Here is a 25,098-nt window from a genome sequence, read left to right as displayed (position 1 = left end):
CTGACTCTGCCCCTGAAACTCATTCTCTGAAACAGCATTAAAACCCACATCCAAAGAAATTGCATCTGGCCAATATTACCTTTGGACTGTTTTCAAATCATACACCTCTTGCACATGAAGCATACACCTTCCTGACTGTATTAAATTAGATTCCTTTTATAACACAGCACACTTGTTAGAAGAACATGTATTTTTTTGGAACATTTTTCCAGTAAGAAATTAAACAAAATGAATGAACCAATAATGACAAAACTGCCCAATTCAGAACATTTCCATCATAAAAGTCTACTGAAACTTCTATAATCCACCAGTATCAGGTAATATGCACAATCTCTGAGGAAGTAAGAGCCAGCTAAGTAATTCCACAGTAAAGAGATCTGTAACTAATGAAGACGCTGCTAGCAAACAACTTTATATTTGTTTCATCTACAAGTAAAGTGCCTGTTGCCTATGAAGAATAAATTGCCTATGTTACATTAAGTAATAAACTAGTACTATTTCAATAGGGAATGGATCGCAAACTGCTAACAGATTGATAGTTACTAGGCATCTCTGCCAAAAGAGGGCATTCTCAGTACTGCAGCATCACTCCCTTTTAACTTGCACCAAAGTACAGTATCAGCAATCCATCTACTTACTGTGGGAGTAGAACCCACAGCCTTTTGCATCAAAAGCAAGCACTGTACCTGCTGTGCCAAGAACAACACAAACATACCTGGTATAAGCAGCATTAAACTTCTCTCTCCATGAAGACCTATGCAGCAAAAGAAATCTGTAAAAAGCCAAAAATTAATAGGGGGGGGGCAAAGGCCCAAAAAAACAGGGACACATTTTAAACATTGTTTGTATAATCTTGGAAAGTTGGTAGAATACATTTTTTGTTGCCATGTCTTTCCTTAAAGATAGGAAGACAAAACTTAAATGGCTATCATTTAGTGAATTTGCTAGATAACCACAAATTTAAGAGGAACAGACCAAATGTTATACAAGCCAACAAAATGGTGGTATGGGTTGGGAATTCAGGCTCTTGCTCCTTCTACCTAAGGTACAGGGTTTGAGGTGGAGTAGCCCTAACTACCATATATATATAACTGGGGCAATTTATAGACACACAGACGCACAGTCTAACTAGGGCAGCAGGAATAAATAGCACAGTAACTAGGACAGCAGGAATAAACAGCAACAATAATTTGTTTCTAACTAGGGCAGCAACAGAAGCAATGATGCTTATTCACAACTAGGGCAACAAATAAATAGCAGTTGGGTGACTTACACACAGTTTGTTTCTAAGTGGGGCAGCAGAAATAACAGCAATAACATTCGTTCGTTTCAGCAGGATGACTTCCTATAAGCACAACTAACTAATAACAGCAATAACGTTCATTCGTTTCAGCAGGATGACTTACTATAAACACAACTAATTAATAACAGCAATAACATTCATTCATTCATTTCAGCAGCAGGATGACTTACTATAAGCACAACTAGCTCCGGTACAGCAGCATATGGATTTAAACTGCAATACAGTTTACACCCCTTTAATGGCAGAGCTTTATGTTTAAAGATTTATTGTTTAAAGATTTCCGGGACGTAAGACTTTACGCACACTCCTTAAAGTAGACACCGCTTAAAACAGACAACAGATTGCTGCTTAAATAGATTCCACTGTCCACACACACAAATAGCGGCTTCTTAAGGAGCAGACTTTTTTGCACCTGAGCCTCCTCTACCATTCACAAAGGAGCGGATTGCAGCAATAATCTGAGCATTAGCTAGTTAGCCTGGGTAGCTAGTTAGGTACTAAAAAAAGTTATATAATGAGTCGGTCTACTAATGCAGCTAACAAACAATAAAAAGTTCTCAGGACACAGAACTGCTTTCAAAATATCATAGTCCATACACTATGAAGACCAAGAAAAAAGTATTGCAGCTTAATCAACAATATTAGTTCTTAAGGCTGTTGGATACAATTACGCGGTAATAGCTATAACTGTCTGCAAGTCTTCAAACACATCAGTTATCCCTTAGGTGATAGGCCCTAACAACGTCCTGCCATTTTATTTTCTTGCACCTCAGTAGTTAGTTGCTAAAAGAAGGTGTATGATGGGTCAGTGCTAGCTCAAACGTCACATACCTGTCCTCCACTTCTTACTTTACTGGAAGCTTCTGTAATCTATCAAAACTCTTAATACGAAAGGTCACCGGTCACAGTAGTGAGCAAGCCCCCCCCCCATTAACATCAGTTGTAGAGACGTTCATACTGTATTGACCTAAGCACCCAATTTCCAGATTTTAGGAATACTGGTTATCTTCAACAGAACATAAACGTTATTGCTCTATAACGCAACCCCTGGCAAAACAGTAAATCTGCTGGTGAAACAAGAGGATTAGTGCAGCAACTCTTGTTCTAAGACATGCAGCTCAAAGATTCCTGGCACTCCTACACATGATTTTTTTTTCTCTTACCTGGGTTGAAGACCCGGCCCTGCCGCATGGAGTTAGTGCTGGGCAGACAGACAGCAAAACGTTTAAAAATGCTGAACTCAAGCTATATTCCCTTCAAACAGTTAAATAAAGCTGATGTCATTCACGCACGCCCCCTGTAGGATGCTGATGCGTGGTGACGTCAGCCAGAAATTTAAAGTTGTGATAAAATTAATAAATAAATGAAAAAAAAGTCGGGAATTAAAGGGGCCACTCGGAAATTCGGGGCACCCCATTATTTTGCCCTCAAAACCAGTAAATACCGAGGAATTCGGTATGGTTGAGAGGTCTGCATCCTGCTAATGTCCATAAACAGTAAGGTGTCTGCAAAATATCCCAACTAACATCCAAACCAAAGAGTAAAAAGGTCACACAGACAAACTAATTAGCAAAAACTACAAGTAAAACTAGCCAGGCTACAGTTTTCACTGTGTGATACCTTAAACCTCCTGTAATAGAGGCCCAAGGGCCAGTACAGTCCACTTATGCTGTGCTGACAAGGTCAAAAGAAGGCCAAAACATGCATGTCCACAGGTAGTGGGGTTTGGCTTTATTGGCCTGAATGTATCCACAAAGACTTAAAAGAAAAAATGAAAAGTCGTGGACATTCAGAAGCCATATAGCTGAAACACCTGATGTCCTTAAGGGGTCATTTGCATGTATCCCATGGGCCTGTATTACAGGAGGTTTAAGGTATCGCACAGTGAAAAGTGTAGTTTGGCAATTTTTTTCTTGTAGTTTTTACTAATTGGTTTGTCTGTGTGAACTTTTTACCCTTCTGACAAGGATAGTAAAACAGTTGATACATTTGGGAAAATGCATCTTTATGTGACTTTAATTTTTAGAATTTTGAACTGTCAGGCTCATATGTTACAATTGTGAAAGTATGAGAAATGTTTTATCTGCAACTTCCACCTGTGATGAAAAAATCTGCTTTGTGTGGGACCTGGCTCATTGTTTAGTGTGTGTATGTGACTGTAAACAATACATCAAGGGTAGTTGCTTCTGGTACTGTGTTGAGGAGGTTTTTCTGGCTGCATTCTCAGTGTCTCCCAGATTATGTAAAAAATGAGATTTTAAATTCGCCTTTGGATAGGTATTATATTTTTTGGACCCTCTGCTGCAAAAGTTAATAAAAAATGTGTTGAGAGAGAAAAGCTGATAGAGAGAATCTGTCAAATATTTCAGCCCTCCTTCTCCAATTTTCCAAAGGATTTTCTGCTTCCTTGTCCAATTTTTGGCAAGAATCAAAATAGACAATCTCACTAAATTCTGGTTAACGAAGTTCAAAAAGAATGTCAATAAAGTTTCAAAAAGAAAGCAGGAACACCTCCCTCTCATCCCCAGAATAAAGGACAGTCAAACAGAGCAGAACTACTGTATAAGGGACCTTGTCACCCATCCCCACCCTGGCAGTCCCTTGTACCCCCCCCCCCATCCCCACCATGGCAGTCCCTTATCCCCTTCTGGAAAGCCTGAATCTTCTTTTCTCTCTTTGACAACAGATTGCTTCAGACAAATGTGTTTTTAAGGCTGATTTAGTAGTTACAGATAGCAGTAGGAAGAAATTCCTCCATTTCAGGGAATTATTCCACATCCATCAGACCAAACCTCTCTGTTGAGTCTTTTCCTACAGCACATGCTCTCAGGGGGTGATAGTAAAGTTCCTCCTTCCCATTTGGGAAAAGGTTTTTTATTCATGAATAGTTTTGGTGCCAAAGAAGGAAAATTCTGGAGACCATTTCTGGTCCTTTCTTTCCTAAACCGGTATGTGATAATGCCCAAGTTCAAAATGCTTTCACTTTGCAACATGTTATCCCTTCTTCCTCATTTGAGCTTTTTTTGGAAATCTTTGGCTTAAAAGACACTTGTCAGATTCTTATTCATCCAGGCTTCAGATATTTCTTAAGGTTTTATGGATCTGGATCACATTATCACTGCGCTACCTTACCATTTGGACTATCTGCTGTTCTAAGAATGTTCAAAAAGTGTCTTTTTCCTGTCTTAGCACATTGCAGGCTGCAGCTTATCCACATTTTTCCAATTTAGATGACTTGCATATCTTTGCAGAGTCTTTTTCAAAGCTTTAGGAATCTTTCAATTGGGCAAGATATCTCCTATGCAGGTTGGGATTCCAGATGAACATTCAAAGGTCATTTTAACTCCATCAAACAGGATTGTGTTCCTGGGGTGTTTTCTAGACACCTCTGTATAAAGAACTAGTCTTCCACAGAAAAAAGATCTACATTTAGATCTATTTCCTATTTCAGGGATTTTCCACTCAGACTTCAGTTACTATGAGGAATACTTCAAGATTCTGTTTCTCATGGCCTCTATGATTTGCATGTTACCTCTGGCAAGACTCCACATGAGAAGGATACAGTTGCATCTGAAGTCTCTTTGGTCCCACCACCAGCATCTAGTATGTTTTCAAATTCCATTTGTGGGATTTGTGAGAAGAAAAGGCACTTGGTGGAAACATCAGCTATCCCTGAATCCAGGTCTCCCCTTCTCCCTTTCTGTTCCAGATGTCTCGGACTTTGCTTGGGAGCAGTGTCAAGAAGATAAAAGTGCAAGGTATCTGGGACAGCAAAGACAGATGCAAACACAGAAGCACATAAATACAAAAGAGGTGCTTGCCCTTATTTGAGGCACTCAACTCTTTAATCATCACTGGTTCCCAGGACCACTTCAGTTGTTACAGACAATAAATGATGTGGTACATGAACAAGCAAGGGAGAATCATATCCTATCCTCTATGCAGACTAGGTATGTTAGCATGGGATATAGCTTTGGAGCACAATCTCACAGGCATCCTACATTCTGTCAGAGCAGAATTCTGTGGCAGACAAGCTAAGCAGGACAAAGGTAGATGTGCATGAAGAGTAACTAGATTGAGAAGGTCTTTCAAGATTTGTTCCATCTGTGAGGAGTTCCTTAAGTGGACCTCTTTGCCTCCTCTCTGAACAATCAACTGGTAAAAATCTGCTCCAGAACTCCATGCAAGAAGGCCTGGGAGACCGATGCCTTTTCTTTTCCTTGGATGGGAATGTTCTTGTATGCTTTTCCACCCTTGCCACTAATATCCAGGGTACTTCTGAAGATTCAGAAGAAATCCCTCAAGTTCATTGTGGTGACTCCCTTTTGTCCCAGACAGCAGTGATTCACCTTTCTTTTGAAAATGGCCAGGGCAATTACCTCAATTTTCTTCATAGACTAGATCTGCTCACACAAGAACAGGGGTGTTTGATACATCCTGACTCCAAACAACTTCACCAGACTGCCCTGATGGTAGAGCCTTAATACCTTTTAGGCACCTGTTTACTGAGAACATGTAGCAGGTACTAATGGAGGCAGGAAAGCCTGCTACTAGAAAATCATATATAAGCAGATAGAAAAGGTTTTCTAGTAGATGCCAAAAACATAACCAGTATCCAGAGGGAGCTAATTGTTTTCAGGTTTTAGTATTTGTGTGAGTTAAGACCTTTCTTGCTTCTCCATCAAAGTTCATTTATAGGCCATTTCAGCGTGTCTAACCATGGATCCTCCTCTTTCAGAGTTTGTTCATGTCAGAATATTTTTGAAAGGGGTTTTGCTTAAGAAGCCTCCAGGAAAACCAGTGGCTTCTTCTTAGCATTTTAATTTTCTATTGGAGAAGCTAATGCTTCCTCCATTTGAACCAGCTAATATGTGTACATGGAAAACAGTTTTACTGATTGCTCTGACCTCTACATTTCTGAGTTGGAAGCTCTTATGGTGAGTCAGATCTATCCTGTTTTCCACAGAGACAGGGTTTCTTTAAAAACTAATCTGTCTTTTATGCCTAAAGTGGTATCTGAGTTTACTTTACACCAAACTAGTCATTCCCCCATTTCTTTACTGATCTTCAAAATGAGGGAGAAAAGATTCTCCTTACCTTGGATGTTGACTGACAGCTCTCTAGCTGTCTTGACTGAACTTAATCTTTCAGCTTGTTGTATCTGCTGTTCTTTCATTGTAAATGTATGAAGAAAGGACAACCTGTGTCAAAACAAACTATTTCCAAATTGTTGTCTAAGGATATTACCTTTTTTTATACTCACTAAAACAATTTTTTTCCAGGCAGGGTCAAGGCCCACTCTACTAAGACCTTGGCTTCATCTATGACTTTTTGGAAATGGTTGGATTCTGCAAGTATTATAAAAGCTGCAACTTGGTCCTCTGTTCATAGTTTACAAAGCACTATAAGCTTGATTCCTTTTTTAGGTCTAGATCTAGATCAGGCTTTGCAAGGACCTTCCTCCAGGATTTCTTTGACTCTTTTCCTTCTACCTCCCAAATGTAGTAAGCTGTGGTAATCTACCCATATAGCTGAGGCTACTTCAACACTGATCAATATGATGAACATAGTATAGCTGTGCAAGTAAACAGTAGATGTTTGAATAGTCACTGCTGCAGTAACTGCTCTGCCCCCTCTTCTTCCACCCCCCTTATTGTTTGGAGTGTTTATGTCAGAGTGTGGTTGTTTTTTTTTATTTTTCTTACCTCTTATCATGTCTAGAGGAAAGTAGTTTTTTATTCAGGCATGTCCAAGGGTGAGCTCCCAGTGTTTTCTCCTGTCTATCTGATGAATCTGGGCATCTTGGGGCAATGTAGCAGTTGCCTCATGTACACAGACAATCCTCTCCTCCTACCACCCATTACCACAACCTGTGAGAGATGCACTTATCTAGCCAAACTGGAGGTAAAGCTCTCTCCAACCAAGACTGAACTTGACAGTCAAGAGGAGAAGGTAAACACGTACACCACACCACACTCATCACATAGTCCCACTAAACCTACACCACCAAAACCCACACATAGAAACACTAAAACATTCACAGAGGCTCTCAATAATGATCTGCTCAAGCAACAGAGACCTCCAAAGCAGAAACGCTAGCAACCTCCACCCCCCCAACACAACCCAAGTGACACATAGCCCACAGACTCAGAGTGCCACTTAACCACAGCCCATAAGGCAAAACAACATACCCAACACATTAGTCATAGGTGACTCTATAGTCAGGCACACTGATGTCCCACTCACCAGGCTAAACAAGGAGAAGGTTGCTGTCAGCTGCCTGTCAGGTGCCAGGATCCGCCACATAACCCATGCACTCATGTCACTCCACAACAAGTACAAATATGACTCTGTCATTGTCCATGTTGGTGTGAATGAAATGAGACATACATCCCTGGACTACATGAAAAGAGACATGGAAGAGCTCTCTGATCTTGTAGCCCAGGCAGGTATGGCCCTAGCCCTGAGTAGCATCCTGCCATTGCCCAGAATGATACCGCAGTACAAGGACGAAATGATTGACTTCAACAACTGGCCAAGATTCTGGTGTTATTCTAAGGGGATCCAGTATCTGTCTGCCTGGGATGACATGGTCGATAGACCATGATGCTTTGCCAAAGATGGCCTGCACCTGTCTCCCCTGGGATTCTGGATACTGACTAAGAGTCTTGCCACCCCTATAGTGCCTTTTTTAGGCAAGGTTCAATTGACAAATTCACCACCGTAAGAGGAACAGACAAGCAAAAACTGAGGGTAATGCTACTCAATGCTAGAAGTCTAAATCTCAAAATGCACTTATTCGAGGCACTCCTTAAAATGGAGAATTTCGATATCTGTGCTGTGATTGAGACCTGGTTCCAGGATCTAGAGAGCACCCCCTACATTACCAGGCTATAACTCATACCACACGTTTTGGTCGTCTAACCTGGACTAGAATACCAAAGGCGGAGGTGTGTCCATATTCATTAAAGATATCCACACCCCCAGGCTAGTTGCGCAGCATAATGCATCCAAGGTTATCCAAGTGCAACTAACTCTGGGCAAAACTGCAGTCCAAATTATAGCTTGCTACAGATCCCCCACCATGCCCCAGGATTCCCACTCCTCTTTTCTTGATATACTGGAAAATATTAGGGTTCAACCAAACACCCTAATAATGGGCGATTTCAACTACCCCACCATTAACTGGGAAAACTACTCATGTACCAACTCCTTCGCTCAACGCTTTCTAGAATTCATAAATTCCAATGCCCTGGATCAACTTATCCACACCCCCACCAGGGGCAACAGTATCCTAGACCTAGTCATTACCAACATGAGTGACCGATGTTCCACACCTGAAGTCAACTCCTCATTGGTCACATCCGACCATAAGCTAATCACCCTAGATATCCACATCCCGCCCCCACCCACCATTAAGGAAACCACAGTAAAAAATTTCTCCAAAGCCAACTTCATGCTTCTTAAGACAGAAGTGGCAAACTTCATGACACCCATGCAGATAGTCAATACAGTTACGACTGCTGAATCCTACACAAATGCACTCTATAAGCACTTACACGTGTGCATGTATTGTGCTATGCCAAACAGAACCAAGATGCTATCCTCCAAAAAAAGGAAGCCAATCTGGTGGTCCCCTACCATAAACAAACTCTGCAACAGAAGGAAGATACTGTTGCAAAAGAGAGTAAAATCTCATGAGTGGAGGAGCTCCCTGGTCAGCCTCAGTAAGAAGCTGAGATCCCTTATAAGATCCTCCAAAGGTAGCTACAAAAACAAAAATCGCCACTGATTCTAAGGGCAACCACAAAGCATTCTATAGCTATGTCAAGAATCTTTATAGCAACACCCAGGTCTGCTCTGAGTTAACAGCACAATGGCACAAAAATTACAGAACCAGCTGATATTGCCAACATCCTGGCAGATAGGTTCAGTGCTAACTTTACCCCCCTCTCACTCCCTAAAGGGCCCATATCTATACAAGAAGAATGCAGAGTCCCTGTAATCACATCTATGCAGGTAAAAGCTGCACTCTCTAAAACCAAAAACACAGCATTCATGGGACTGGACAACATCCCAGGCTGCATTTTACATGAACCTCAGAACGAACTGGCTCCCCACCTAAGCACCATGTTCAGTCATAGTCTCACATCAGGCTTTGTGCCCACTGAATGGCGCACAGCAACAGTTATCTCACTCCACATATGGGGAGCCAACACTGATCCTGGGAACTATCACCATATTAGCCTGACGAGCCTGGTCTGCAAGGCCATGGAACGTATCATCATGGAACTCATAAACAGAGACATTGGTAACCTCTAAACTCTGGACCCCACCCAGTTTGGGTTTGTGAAAAGCAAATCATGCCTTCTGAACGTGATTGACTTCTTTGAGGCAGTCACCAAAGCCGTAGACGAGGGTAAGGTGGTTCACACAGCCTATCATGACCTCTCCAAGCCTTTCAACACCATCCCCCATTCTGGAATTATAGCTAAACTCACTAAACTAGGTATAAATCCTACGTCACAAGATGGGTTGCCAACTGGCTCACTGACAGAACCCACACTGTAAAAGTTGGAGACTCCAAATTTGACTTCAAACCAGTGAGAAGTGGAGTACCACAGGGTTCAGTCCTGAGACCTCTCCTGTTTGTTATCTACTTCTCTGAAGTACAGGCTAATACAGAAGGCCTCTAGCTAATGAAGTTCGCAGATGACTGCAAACTAAGAGCCATAGTCGAGTCCCCAAATGATGTGGACATCCTACAGAAGGGCCTCACTGAGACAGATGCCTGGTGTCAGAGGCATGGCCTCAAGCCCAATGCCAGGAAGTGCATTGTCATCCCCTTTGGTAAAAACTCTGTACCCATGAACTACCACATAAACGGCAGTCTAGTTAATGCCGAATGTGTGATAAGAGACCTTGGGACCCAGGTGGACAGTAGTCTCTCCTTTGATTATCACATCGCCACAATAGTCAGGAAAATCCTTCTATGTGGCACACCTTAACAGAAAAGGGTTCTCATCCAGGAAAAAAAGAGGTCATTGTTCCCCTCTACTCGGCACTCATTAGACCCATTATAGAGTACAACGCCCCTTTTGGAATGTACCTCACAAGACATCTGCAGCAGCTGGAAAGGCCACAGAAGTACCTCACAAAGAGGATTACTGGCCTCAAACAGATGCCCTACACTGACCATCTCAAAAAAGTCCAGCTTTACTTTGTAGCATATTGCCTACTCCAAGGAGTTCTTTGCCTAGCATATAAAGCTACGTTAAACCCAGAGCTGTTGGACATGCTACACCTAAAGAAATCCCAATCCCTCCGAGCTACATGTTCTAGGGACCTAAACCTTGTCACCACAATAAGCAGGACATGCTGGAGGGATAGATTCCTGTCCCAGAGACTTCCTATACTAAAGTTCCTCAGTAGCGCTCTTCAAGAAGAATCTTGATGAGCGGATGGGAAATAGGAAATACACCCCGGAGATAACTTCTGTATCTCTGCTCGACAAGGGCACAGGAAATTAACTTTCTTGGGTGACATAAGCCAGGGAACCTTGTTGGCTAGGCTTACTTAGGCCCTTGGGCCGATAGCCTAGTACCTACCTATGAAACTATGAGCCTTTGACATTGTCCTTTCAGGGCTCAGCCTCTCTGTTGATGTTAGCAGGAAAGGTTTGAAGGGCTTGGTGCCCAAACTTGTCTTTTAGTCAGTTCAGCTTGAGCTTCCTGATAGTTTGGGAGCACGGAAGGTGTCCTGATTCTTTGGAAGCTGGCCATCTGTTATATCCTTGGCAGAATGTAACACGTATAGCTTAGGCTACTGCAGCAGTGATCATTCAAGCATGTGTTATGGATAGTTTACTTACACAACTGTACTTTTCTAGGGGCATTGTAGGACACGGAGTAGAAAGAACTTTCTCCTGGAAGGAAGGCACACTCTGTGACCCATTCCTTTTAGACAGCTTTAAATTAAGACATTATTTCAGTGAAGGATTTTCTCAGGATTGCGAGGTACATCACCTCATACGTTCGTATGGTCCCATTGGCAAGATTCTATTTGAAAATGTTGCAGTGCTACCTGAGGAGTGTGGTATTGACATTCCCAACTGCTGGACTGTCTTATTCTTGCTCTGACATTCATAAAGGAGGAACTTTCATGGTTAAAGATGGAAGTACAGCTCAGCTTAGAACTACCTTTCAGACTAGTACAAGGGACTCTGATATCATTGGAGACTTCTTGAACATAGGAGACATATGTAGGGTCACTGGGAAAAAAACATGAGAAAGTCACATATAAATGTGAAAGAAATGATGGTTATCTTAGCACTAAATGCTCTGAAATAGATTTGGGCACAGAGAACCTTCCAGATCCCTACAAACTATATCACTGATGTTCTTCAATAGATCCTTGTTGCAGTATTCCTCACTATTGGAAAGTATCCTGCCCAAGATACTGTATGTCTAGTCAGTATATCAAAGCTTGGGTGCCTTTTGTCTTGTGCCGTACATTGAGCCTATGACTATGCATAACAGTACTTAAACATGTAAGAGAGAGATAATGGCATGAGGTTCCTCAGAAATTTCATGTCACCAACTTTAGAAGGATGACTATGTCTCTTTATTCAATCTGTTAGCTGTACAGTCTGTGCTAGTTTCCAGTTTTTGTGGGCAGATAAGTATCTCCATTGGGGACCCCTCCTGTTTCACTAACGTTTTGACTAATTTTGTCATTTTTCATGTCCGCTAATAGAGAATAAAGTGACTGCAGTAGGCAGATTCCCAACAAAGATGATCATACTAAGTATTTATTTTGCTTAGGTCCCGATTATAACTTTAGGGAGTGCTTTATTTGTTAGTCTTTTATTCCAAAGACTATTAGAAATCACTTAGTGTCTTTTAAGATTTATTTACAGAACATAGACTTAAGGAGCTTACACAAGGTAGGGTCGTCCTGGAGTTGTTTCTCTGGCATGTCCGTCAGCAGCTGTGTTGGTAAAGCAAATCAGTGTAACCCTTTGGAGGTTTCTGTTGTTCAAATAGAGCCAGGCACATGATGAGCCTGCAGACCATTTGGCTTCCCTCCCTGCCCCACTGAAGTGACCCTTCAGGAGCCAACAAGGTGAAGCTTCTTGGCATGCCCCATCTGACCAAACAGACAGCTGGCAAGGCCGCAAGCAGGAATCTCCGGTTGGTGATTTTTGATAGACCAGATGATATACTACAAATTCTTGTTTGAGAGGACTTCTTGGGTATGCTTATTGAGGTATGTCAGGAAACTGTCCCATCTCACATTATATCTGCTAACATTCCTAAAAAAATAGAAGCAGAAGACAAAGCATACTTCTCCATCTGTTACTACTGTTTCCTCTGATCCACAGCAGGAGTGGTATAATTTTTCTTATAGAGTTTTCAAAGCCTTTATGTCATTGAGGACTCCTTATTTTCTTTCCCCACCCTCTTCCTCTCCAGAAAAATAACATGGTACGTTGGTCGAAGAGAGCTTTCAGACTCAGATGTGGGATCTTTAGCTTATTCTTCACAGATTCTCTTTCCCATTGTAGATAAGCCAGAAGAAGAAGCCATACTTTCTCCTGACTATCCTGTGGAAGAATTATCTTTTGATGACACTTTTAAAACTGATACAACAGTTTTACTGGAAGATAAGCAGATCTCCGAAGTACAAAAGAGATACTACAACCATCTAAACATGGATGTCCCGAAGCTTTCATCCATTCTTCCTGTGATAGATACTTTGTAGATACCTTCTTGTCTGCATCTTTGACACTTGAGTCGCAGCCACCTACTCTTAAAAAAATGTATAGGTTATTTAAAGTCACAGACACTCATAAGTCTTTGTACAGGAATCCGTCCTCAGACCCTCCTTTGATTTTATTTGAATAAGACATAGCATCTATACTCTTGCTCTCTACAAATTCCTTGCCTAATAACAAGGGCAGTACAGCTGTGGATAGGTACAGGAAGAAAGTGTATACCTGTGCTGCTCTTTCTTTCCATGTCATACATTGCCAAACCCACATGACCTGGTACCTTATTGTCTTTGCTTAATTCTGCCATGCAAGTAGCAAGGCATTCAGTAAAGTGTGGTTGTGATACTGCTGATGCCTCTTTCATAACCGTAGAAACTTGATCTGTTTTAAGACGTTATTCCTAGCCATGCTTACAATCCTGTCCTAATGATGTCAAGGCTAAATTGCTAGATGACCTCTTGGACAACGACAATCTATTTGGTCCAAAGTCTGCTGAGATTTTCAAGAAAATGCAAGAGAGAGGAAAATCATGCAGAGATTTAAATAATTTTTTTCTTTCGTGTGTGCCAGAATTTCAGAAAAATTAACCCTCTAAATCTTGGCACTTTCATAAATGCCAAGTGTCACAGCAGATACATAAAAACTTTCTGAAAAGAATTGGTAGGAGAAACCTAAGTCAAATTTCAAAGGACCCACAGCAACCTTTGGTGACACCACTTCACATTTATGACTACCAATCTCCCTGAATACCTCCCTCAGCCAACTTCTTTCCTTTCTTTAAAGGAAACTGCCTCAGTCCCTGCCTCAGTGGAGATCAGTAACATCCAGGGTTGTCAGATTTTGAAGGAAAGAGGTAGAGACAAAAAAAGGCCCTTCACTCTAAGTGAAGACAAAAAAAAAAGGTCTTTCATGCAGAACAACAGGCAGTTCTGCATTAAACAGAACTGGCTCCGCTTTGGGATTTTTGATTGGCGCATATACCGGCATACGGGCCAATCATCTCAAGGCAGAGCCAGTTCTGATCAGTGTGGAACAGCGAGCTGTTCTGTATTGAACAGAATAATCTCCGCTTTGTGATTTATGATTGGCCTGTATGCTGGTAGACAGGCCAATCAGAAATTACAAAATGGAGTCTGTTCCACTGTGATTTTGAAAGGGATTGGCTGCTGATGTCGGGACAGTCCCGCTCAAACAGGGACGTCTGGCAACCCTGATAACATGAGATATATGGGTACTCAGCATAATCCAGAGGGAGTACAGACTGACTTCAGACCTCTCTCCACTGCCGACAGATTTCCCATTGTTCCCCAAACCAAGAAAAATTGGTTTTGCCACTCATACAAGATCTGTTCCATTAGTAGACCATAGAATTAGTCCCACTTCCCAAAAAAGGACAGGGATTTTATTCATGTTTTTTTCTTATTCCAAGAAGAGGGCATAATCAGAACCATTTTATATTTATTAATGCTGAACACTTTCCTAAGAATTCCAAAATTCAAGATGTTATCTCTCTAAAGACGTCATTATATGATTCTTCTACAAGCTTTTCTAGTCATAACCATTTGAAATGTTTGGACCCACATGAGCAAGTCCTTTAATAGAGACTGAATGAATGTAAAAACATGCTTACATATGACAAGTACAAGATTGCCATTTCTCTGAATATTCAATTTTCTCTAAGGTATGGTGATCTTGGAGTTGACATGTATATGTTCAAAGATGTGGGGATCTCTTCCCCTGATTTATGGTCTTTTTTTTCAGTGTGCTGGCACTCCATGTTACATAGGTTAAGTTAGTACTAAGCTAACTGCCCTTGTGAGCCATTGTAAGCCTAACCAATTATCCCTTGTGAGACTCAAACCCTGCACCTTGTGTTTGTAAGGCAAACACCTTAACCATTAGGCCACCCTCCCAACCCAAAATAATCAGCATTGCAGGTCTTGAACCCAGGACCCTATACACTATAGTTACAGTAGTTAACCACCAAGCCATCCCAGCAGTACAAGTGTCAACATTTCACTAGGGAGCCTTTCTGGTTACCCTGTACCTAAAGGAAACCTATCTTCACATTCCTGTTCATCCAGATCATAGAAAATTCTTAAGTTTTAGTGCTTTGGGATTTCATTTTCAATTTCATGCTTTGCCCTTTAGTGTTTCTTCAGGGATATTCACAAAACGTTTAGTCGTTGTGATAGCATTTTGCTGACACCAAAGTATCTATAGCTACTCTTATTTAGATGATCTTGTATTCGAAGCTACCAAGCTACATGAAAAGCCAAAATAAAAATCAGGATCTACAATTCACTATGATTCTATCTTTTCTAAGTTTTACTGAAAATCTAAAGAAATCCATCTTGCAGGCCTCATATACTTGAGATTTTCAAGGATGCCAACTGAATACTTTGTATATGATGGGCTTCATTCCTCAAAAGAAAAATCTAGTTTCTGATCTCATGCTTCCAGTCCCTTCTAACTTTAGAAATGAACTCTTCAAGAGCAGTATTGAGAGCTGTAGAATTTGATACATATAATTTAATATGTCATGCTTTGTGTGGGGAAGATTCAAGAGTACCCAAAGTCAATTTGGGCAAAGCATTGTTATACTTTGACCTTCCCAATTCCTCTGTTGTCCTTTATGAAGAAGTTTCATTGGTGAAGAACTAGATATTGCTAAATCCCGGAATGCCCCTTCTGGTTCCTGCTCCTGGTCAGAAAGTCTCCATGGATGCTTCAGACAAAGCTTAGGGAACCTGTTCTATGGACATGATAGTCCAAGGGGTATGATCAAGACAGGATAGGTAAAATTATATAAATACTAGGGAGATCAAAGCCCTGATCTTGGTTTAAGATCATTCAATGCTTCTGATGTCTAGGAACTCATCAAATCTTGACAGACAATACCATGGTCATGTGGTATATCAACAAACAAGGAGGAACACAATCCTATCATCTCTTCAACTTAGCCATGATATCACAGTCTGTTCTACACTTTACCTGCATCCCATCAGAGATTAATTCAATGGTAGATTACTTGTTCAAGGCCTACCCTCATACATGGATGCTAAACAGAAAGCTCTTCCTACTGTTTGTCTGTTCATGAGGCACTCCCTCGTTAGATCTTTTTGTCTCTTCTCTGAGCGGACAGCTCAGACTGTTCTGCTTCAGAGTTCCATGCACAAAAGCATGGAAAACAGATGCATCTGATGTTGTCCTTCTCATTCTTCCTCACAAATGGGTCCAGATCTGATCCTTGGATCAGACTTGGCCACATACTACAGACTTTGGATCCAACTCTCAAGCTCCTCCCCCTACCCATAATGCCCCACTCCATCCCAATTACCTCAGACCTCATTTGATGTCATCATGGTTAGACGCAGGTTCCACTCTCGAGGTTTGTAAAAGAAAATTTTCCTTTTTGAAATTGCTAGGTTATCTTTATATACCTCTCTCTTTTCGCAGGCAGTAATTTTCTTTTTCTGCTGTACTACGGACTAGTAGTTTTTTCCCTACCATTGTTGGTACTGTCCTTACCCCTTTAAGAGGTTATTTTCTGTACTACCATTGTTGGTAAGTTTGTTGTTTTTTTTTTTTTTTTACCTTTTCCTCACCTTTTTGATAAAAAAAATGTTGTATATTGTTTTTTCCTGCTGATATATTTTTTCTTTGCAGTTCAAAGCCATGTCAAAAAACCTACTGCTTTTAAAAAAAAGTGCAATTCTGGTGGGTATAAGATGCTAAACTCCATTGCCCACATGGACTGTATTTATTGCCTTGGAACTGACCATTTGAATACAGCCTGTTCAATGTGCTCTACCTTTAACCCCAGGGCTTTGGCTGACAGGCATAACAAATTGATATTGAAAGGTTTACTACCTGCTTCTTCTATGTCTGGGGCACCAACCCCCTTTAAAGTTTACTAAATATGTTTCTTCAGAACATAAGAAAAGGCCTTCTCTGTAGTCCCCAAGGTCTTTCTCGGAACCAGTGGAGAAAATTGACATCTCTCAGCTGATCCTCTGATCCGAATGTAAGGTTTCAGATCCAAAAGACATAATCTCCTCACCAAAGTCTTCCACTCTGGATCCAAAGTCCTCGGATCCTAAGCCAAGTACATCTCATAGGAGCCATACACCTGATGTTAGACTCAAGCTTGTTTCATCATCTTTCCCTGAACAATTGTTTGAGACTCTGAAGAAACATTCCAAGCTCTGTTCCACAGCATCTTGTAGGTCCTCCAGAAGTTTATCAGAGGCAGATGTGGATAAGATGATGCAAAGGTTTCTCAGGGCTCAGATCCAGATAGGGGTTCTGCCAGCTCTGTCCCCTACTGGATCCTAGGAGTGTACACTCTAACTCCTTTCTGTCTCCTTCTCCATTCTGACCTGTGGTTTCAGAGCATCAGGATCCAAAATCTACAAGAGGTTCAGCATCAGATTCAAGGAAAGCTTCCTCCTCCACTCCGACTGCTTCCCTGACAGGTTCTGCTCTATTACACTCAGGTCAGAACAGGTCTCTGAGCTGAAGTGCCGGAGTCAGTTCCAAGGGGCCAAGGGGGTGGGTTCGGCTCTGGTGCTGTCAGATCCATCCCTTCCCCTCAGGGCTTCAGCGTAGATAGTTTAGGTCCAATTCTCCCATTGAGGCTCATATCTGCTGGTGGCTGTGAGCTGCTTTCCTCGCAAACTTTTGCTCCATGGGGGTGGGTCATGGCTTCTCCTGGGCTCTGGGCCTCTGAGGTGGTAGAAGGGGCTTTTTCATTCCAGAAAGAACTGTCCTCTCTTATTTTGTATCCTACCCCTTTACTCCCATTGGTTCCAAGCTCTGAGTCAGTCGGGACTATTCCATAGAGACAGGCCAGTTCCAACAGACCTCCAGACAGTTTCAGAAGAGGAGCTTTCTCCGTCTTCCGACATCTGTCTAGAACATCCCGCAGTAGAGGTCTCCCAGAAGATGACATGCAAAAGGAGATGCATAATCTCTCCCTTGGAGTCTGTCATGGAAGACACCGATTTCGATGAAGAAGTATCCCAAAGACCACCACTGGATGACATCTCCTTTGGAGATATTCTAGAGAGCCTGATGCAGAAAGGTGGTTGATCATCCCAAACTCCTTCTCCCGAAGAATTTGTGCTGTTGGAGGCTTTTGGTTCTGGCCCATCCACATCTTGGGTCACCCCCCAGCAGACGAACTAATTCACCTGGTTTCCTGCTGGGCGTGGAAGGAGACAGATTTTGCCAAGCCCATTCCCAAGTGCCCTGATGCATTTTTGGCACCACCTGCACGCAGACCCCACAGAAGCAAAGGAGTCCCAGTTGACGCTATGGTGGTGGCGGCAGCCACTAAGAAAGAGCTAGGAGATGAGAGATCTACTGTCCATCCACCCAATAGAGAGTCTAGAGCATTGGACAGATTTGAAAAGCAGGTTTTTGTCTCTGCTACCTTCGCATTGAGGTTGCTTAACTATCTGGCACATTTTACTAGATTTCAGAGAGATTTGACTAAAAAACTTTCAAATACTCTTTCAGAGTCCATGTCTGCTGAAGATTTCAAAAGAACATCCTTTCAACTGGCTTCTCTTTTATCCATTTCAAATGCTTCAATGAGGTTAATGTCTCCTACAGCTAAAGGTACATCGCAAGCAGCTGGTTCAGACATTGCCATAAGGAGATATGCCTGACTGCGACTGTGCAACTTTGCATAGCCTTTTAAAATGTCTTTTATTAATGCCCCTTTCGATGGCACTTCCTTGTTTATTGGACCATCAGTAAAGGATACACTTACCTGCAGCAAAAAAGGTGGAAAGACTCTGTCTGCCAGTGGGATCAAGTTTTCTACCTCTCAGCTGACTTCCTTTAGGAACCAGAGAGGAGGTAAGAAAATGTGGTTCCAGAAATCTCAGGGTCCATTCCAGGATTCATGAGGGGAAATTTTCTCCAAAGCCAGAGGGGGAAATTTTAATGGCAGATGTCACCCTAGAGGCAGAGGAGACCCACAAAATCAGGGCTTTATAGATTCTTTTTTGGCTAGGCCCTATCAATGCTTCTGAAGTGATGACCAGCTGCCCTTCTCTGGAGGCAGTCGGGGGTCGATTCTCTTTGCACTTACATACCTGGACAAACATCACAAACAATTCATGGGTGCTAAGTATAGTATCCGGAGGCTATTTCATACCATTTTCCTTCTTCCTTATCATCAAAGGAAAAACTTTCCAATGTTCCACCCAGTCAGAGGAAAGATGCGGCACAAGAAATTCAGAAGCTGCTGGAGAAAAGCATCTTCCAACTGGTCCCACCAGACCAAATAGGATTCAGAACTTAATCATGCTTCTTTTTATTGCCAAAGAAAAGAGGGGACCTCAGACCCACTTTGGTTACAAGCAAACTGAACCAGTATGTAAAGAAAGCAAAGTTCTGAATAGTCACTGTTCAGTCCATTCTACCTTTTCTGCATATGGAAGATTGGATGCAGAACTTCAGGATGTGTACTATGATAACAAAATAGACGATCCAGGCAACATCAGCTGGGAGACGATCATTACCAATTCAGAGCTCTACACATTGGCTCACTACAGGCCCAGAGTGTTTACCAACTGCATGGCAATAGTTACAGCTCACTTGAGACTGTAGGACTTCCAGGTATTTCCATAGCTAAATGACTGATTTCTGACTGCCCCATCCAAGCATCAACTTTAGCATGCCAGGGACTATTTGCTCCAGGTTTCTGGCACCTTGGGCATTGCGATAAATCTTGCTAAATCAAAACTTGCTCCAGTTCAGAGCCTGAAATTCATCGGGACAGTGTTAAACTCATCTACACAAACAGCATCCTTGCCTGTCCATCACATTGCTTCTATCAGGAATCCCCTCATTCATCTCCCCAGCAAGATTAGTACTTCAAGCTCTAAGAACAATGGCAGCTGCCATATTGCTAACACCCTACATAGATATTGTTCTTGTTTCACTGTTGCAGTCATTACATTTGGGTTATCTGCTCCTAAATCTAGGAGGCTGAACTTGTAAGAAATCTTTAACAGTTTGCATAGATTTATCTTTATCTTCCATCTTTTTAAGAACTTCCTCAGCCTTGTTGCCAAACAGGCGGTCCTGATTTAAGGGAGCATCCAACAATTTAGCTTTAACATGATCAGGCAAAGATTGCTCCTTAAGCCAAGCATGCCCTCTGAGCACATACCCAGTAACAGCTGCGCTGCAAGCGGCCTCTAATGAATCAAAACCACATTGCATGTATGTTTTCCAACTTGTTCAGCAGAATGCATTAAATCCTGTAATTCTTTATTTTCCACACAGTTAGGAATCAACATCATTTTCTGTTTAAGCAGTCCAATAACATGTTGCTGATACTTTAACATATGAAACTGGCAGTTTAAAGCCCTAATGGCCAAGGTTGCAGAAGTGTAAACCTTCTTACCACATCTATTCAGCGCTGTGGAGTCTCTATCAGAAGAGGTAGGATTTTTAGCAGTAGAAGCCTTAATGCCCTTGGGCCCCTGTGAAACAGTCTCTGGATCTGCAATAGGATTTTCTAAAAAGGAACTTGTGTGACTCAGGGACCCTGTAGTATCTGTCAGGTTTTCTGGGAGCAGGAGGCAGGGAATCAGGGGCCAAACTAGATTCCAAAAAAGCATCATCAACGATGTCTAGTACAGGAAGAATAGCTAAAGGCCTATGCTGAGGTAGGAGAAGGAAATCCCTAAGCCTCTTTTTGAATCAGAAAAATCCTAGCTTTCCCAGTGGAAATGCTCCCTTAGAGTATGTAAGGTTCCCCAAAAGAAAAATCCTCAGGAGGGGAAGCAGAGGGAATGGAGTCCTCTGCATAAGAATCTTCATAAGTAGATAAGGGCAAATCCAAATCATCAGAAGAATCAGAAAAAACAGAATCCTCATCAGAAGATTCATAATCAACTTCAGTCCTAGGCCTCTTAGAAGGGGGGGGGGGGTTACCCCTGATTAGAGTTATTAGATCTTCAGCCATTCTTATCATTTGTTTTTTAGGCATAGAGGCCTGAGCATGTGGCCTGGGCGTCGTTGTTTTAGGCATGGATTGAGATTTAGGCCTAAGTAAAGAAGGAGACGTTGGTTTAAAATGCAAGTCCGTAGGCCTGAATACACCCTCAGAAGCCGGTGCCTGCACAGCGGCTCCGGACCCATCCAAGGTACAGACACCCATGGGTTCCATAGTTGAAGCATCTCGTGGCATACCGGACTCCAAATGGGTCTCAGTAGAGGCCTGCGAATCAGAAGTAGTGGGTATCAGGGGCTGTGAAAGCGCCTCACTGAGTACTGGCGAACTGGCGACTGGCTTAGGAGAACCATCGTCGGCAGTTTTGGACCTCGGTGGCCTGTCTCTGTCTTTATCTTTGCATTTTTTCGGAATCCCAGTAGTCAGATGGCTAACCGACAACATTTCTGGATAATTAAACCAAGAACTGAAATATTTAGAGGTGAAAATATACCGACGACAGATAGTGTGCTGATTAAATAAAGCACAAAACCGACAGCAAGGTACATCGTGGTCAGGGTCTAGGCAAGGAATACAGTATGAATGAAAATCTTTTTGAGGTATTTGCTTTCCACAAGTAATGCAATTATTAACTTTTACTGACATCGATAAGGAGCAAGAAAAAGTTTCCCCAACAGGCTACTTAGCTTTAGTTGAAGACTTCGGTTCTGAAACTCGAAGACGAAAATTTCAGGAGTCTGCCGACCAGCACTTGCGAACTGCTTCTGCTTCGGGCACCGCACGGCAAGAAAGACTGATGTAATGGCATCGGCTGCATGTTTTATACCCCCGATGACCTGACGTCATGGAAGAAGGGACAGCAACCGATACAGGACCCAAGACTTTGTTAATCAGGCCATCTGAGGGCTACCTGCAAGCAGATAACCCAAATGTAATGACTGCAACAGTGAATACACTCGAACATCTACATTTAAGGTAAGTGTACACAACTGTACTTTTTCTCTCCTCCTTGTCTATTTACCTCAAAAAAACTCTTTTAAGCTCTTGGCACAGAATGCTTTAGTGGAATCTTCCCAGTCTGAGGGTCAACTACCAGCCAAGAAAAAGGCCGGGAAACTCAGGTTTGATACGGTTGCTGTCCAGCCTCCCTGGATGTCTCTCAAGACTATTGAAGGTCTGGAAGATCATCTGGTTTTTGCTTCCGATTCCTCTGCCATGACCCCATTTGAGGCTGGCATGGATTCGTCTTCTTGCATGTCCCTGGAAATGACATTAATGGGGAACCTTGGATGATTATTTCTGCAGTTCTTAGTGAGAAAAGTGATCCCTACTACCCTTATTGAGTATCGACAAATGTCTGATCCTACCAGGGTTTTTCATGTGGATGTCTAGCAGAAAATGAAACAGAAAACCAAGCATATTTCCCCTGCAGTTAAGGATCCCCAGTGTGAATGTCAGGATTTTACTGGGGGGGATTATTAAATGCTTAAAAGCCTTCTCAGGGCTTCTCTGTGCCTGCTTCCCCCAGTCTTCTACTCCTTTTAAGAGGCCCTAGGGAGTATGATTCCTCTGATGAGGATCAGGATTTGAAGGAAGGGTCATCAGCCTACTCTTCTCAGATCCCTTCCCCTTTGAACTATGGTTCAGAGGAGGAGGAGGAGTCTATTAGTCCAGATTCCGTTTTGGAGAAGTTCTCCTTTAGGGTAACTATTTCCCGCCTTACGGAATTCTTAAAGTGGGATTGTTCTCAGGTTTCTGATATCCAGAAGAGGTGTTTTGAGCTCCTTCAGATGAAGTTTTCTAAGCCTGGATACTTTTTCAGCAGCTTCTGTAGCCTTGAGTCTGCTCCCAGCTCCTAAGAAAACTGACAGATTTTACAAGTTGCCAAATGATTGTAAATTTCTGTATAAATGCCCTTCTGCTGATCCGTCTGTGGTGTCTATCTCCTCTGACAAATCCTCCAAGCGGTTGTCGTCTACCAAGTTGGTTCTTTCAGATTAAGATATTAGGGCCATGCAGAGACTGGCAAAAAGGTCCATACTGCTGCCACCCTGTCTTTTCGGGCCATTAATTACTAGACTCATATGACCAGGTATATTTTAGCCTTTTTTTCTTAAGTTTCTCAGGTGATTTCTGAATTTCCTGATTCTGAGCAGAAGGATTTGGCCCTTTCCTTGTTTGGTACTACCTCTCAAGTTGCCTGGCACTCTATAAAGTGCTGTTATGATGCAGCTGATGCTTCTTCCAGGGCTGCTGCATTTGGTTCTGTTATGAGGCATTACACTTGGCTTCATCTTCAGGCTTTACCTGATGACATTAAGGCCAAATTATTGGGTGCTCTTTTGGATAATAAAAAAAATAATTTTGGTACTGCTGCTGAACTTTTTAAATCACTCCAGGTTAAGGGCATAGTATTGCAAGAGTTGATTTTATTTCTCATTTTCTCAGGTTTCAGAAGAATTACCCCTCCAAGTCTGCTTTTGTTTGCAGTCTTGCCCTCCACCTAGTGGTAAAAAGGGATCTGATATTGTTAATCCTCGTTCATTCCTTACGCATGGGGTATCTGTTCTGACCTCAGAACTGAGCCGGCCATTTTCCAAGCTCGTGTCAGCTTCAAACTCTCGAGCTAAACTCTTACCCACAATCCTCCTCTCCTTGTTACCTCAGATTTCATTTGCCGCATTGCCATTCGGTCGTGTCAAGCTACTTTTCTTGAGCCAAGTACAGTCATTTGTTGTTTAATACTTTTATAGATTACTTTTCTGTCAGAAAAGTTCATATTTTATTGTCTCTTACCCTATCCCATCTAGCATGCATAATTTCTTCAGGGTTTCTGCTTCTTTCTTTACCACTTTTACCGCGAGGTATTCTCTCTTTACCATCGTTGGTAATCCTTTTCCTTTTTCTCTCATACCTTCGGGTACTCTCTTGTACTATTGCTGGTACCTTTTCTATTAATTAATTTGCTGTCATGGCAGATAAGAAAGGTAGTCCGGGGTTTAAGCGGTGTTCTGTTTGTGGAAACAAACTGCCTACTTCTGATGCACACTCTTTGTGTGTTTATTGTTTGGGAGCTTCCCGTTTGTATGCTGACCCACCCTGTACTATTTGTGAGAACTTTTCTAATAGAACCTTTTTGGAAAGGAAAAACAAGCTGTTACTAAAGGGACTTCTAAATTCTCCCTTTTCAGAGGCTATTTCTTGGTCGGAGGCCTCAACCCCTCCTAGAGCCCATAAGAAAACCTTGGATGTTCCTACTAAGGCTAAATCTTTGCCTTCGTCCCCGGCTGGGGACTCCTGCCAACCAAAACCTAAAAAAGGCTAAAGTTTCAGCTCTGGAGCTCACTCAGTCAGCCCCAGTGCTTTCGGTACCTAGACCTTCGGTTCCATTAGTGATTTCTGCTCCATCTTCTCCTGCAGCCTTCTATATATTGGCACTGAGGGGCTCCTCGGTTCAGACTACTACCACTGTATTGGCATCGACCGTTCAGTCGGCGCAGACCTTGACCGCTTTGGCTCTGAGACTTTCCTTGGAACCGACGCTTTTATTTTTGACTCCAGTTTTGTTGGTTCCAACTTTGGCACCGACAACCACTTTGGCACCAATCCCTGTGTTGGTGCAGACCATGACCTCGGCATCGATGACTCCTTCGGTGCAGACAACAGTAGTCCAGTCTCTCTCTGTACCGTTGTCCTTGGTGCGGACAGATGAGATGGGAACCGAGTCTGCCTCTTCTGTGGACAGGCCTGTTTCTCCCTCAGTCTCCGTGAGGTCCACTAGAAGCCTTTCCGAACATGATGTGTTGCGTCTTGTGGACCAGGTACTCTTGGCCAGAGGTATCTCACCCCTCAGGAACTATCCTTCCTTGGGAGGTGATCACCCATCTCCAAAGACCCCTTCTTATTCTCCTCCTTCATTGCCTTTGAAGTTCATGGATATAGCACAGTCTTCCCAGTCTGGGGTCCCCTTTATGGATCTCACTAAGGAACCGCAGTTGCCTTCATGGCAGGAAAGTTTTTCTACGACCCAGGATGTCAGTTGTG

At 42.4% G+C, this 25,098-nt stretch overlaps 1 protein-coding gene across 1 annotated transcript in view; it reads left to right on the top strand.

The window, feature by feature from the left end:
* The window catches only part of TBC1D19 (TBC1 domain family member 19), a 2,958,314-nt gene that overhangs the window by 298,142 nt on the left and 2,635,074 nt on the right, over positions 1 to 25,098 (top strand). The gene's annotated exons all lie outside the window — the stretch shown is intronic.

This window comes from Protopterus annectens, chromosome 2.part1 (assembly GCF_019279795.1).
Source record: "Protopterus annectens isolate FY-2018-M chromosome 2.part1, PAN1.0, whole genome shotgun sequence".
NCBI lineage: Eukaryota > Metazoa > Chordata > Ceratodontiformes > Protopteridae > Protopterus > Protopterus annectens.
This window is presented reverse-complemented; position numbering and strand designations above follow the sequence as displayed.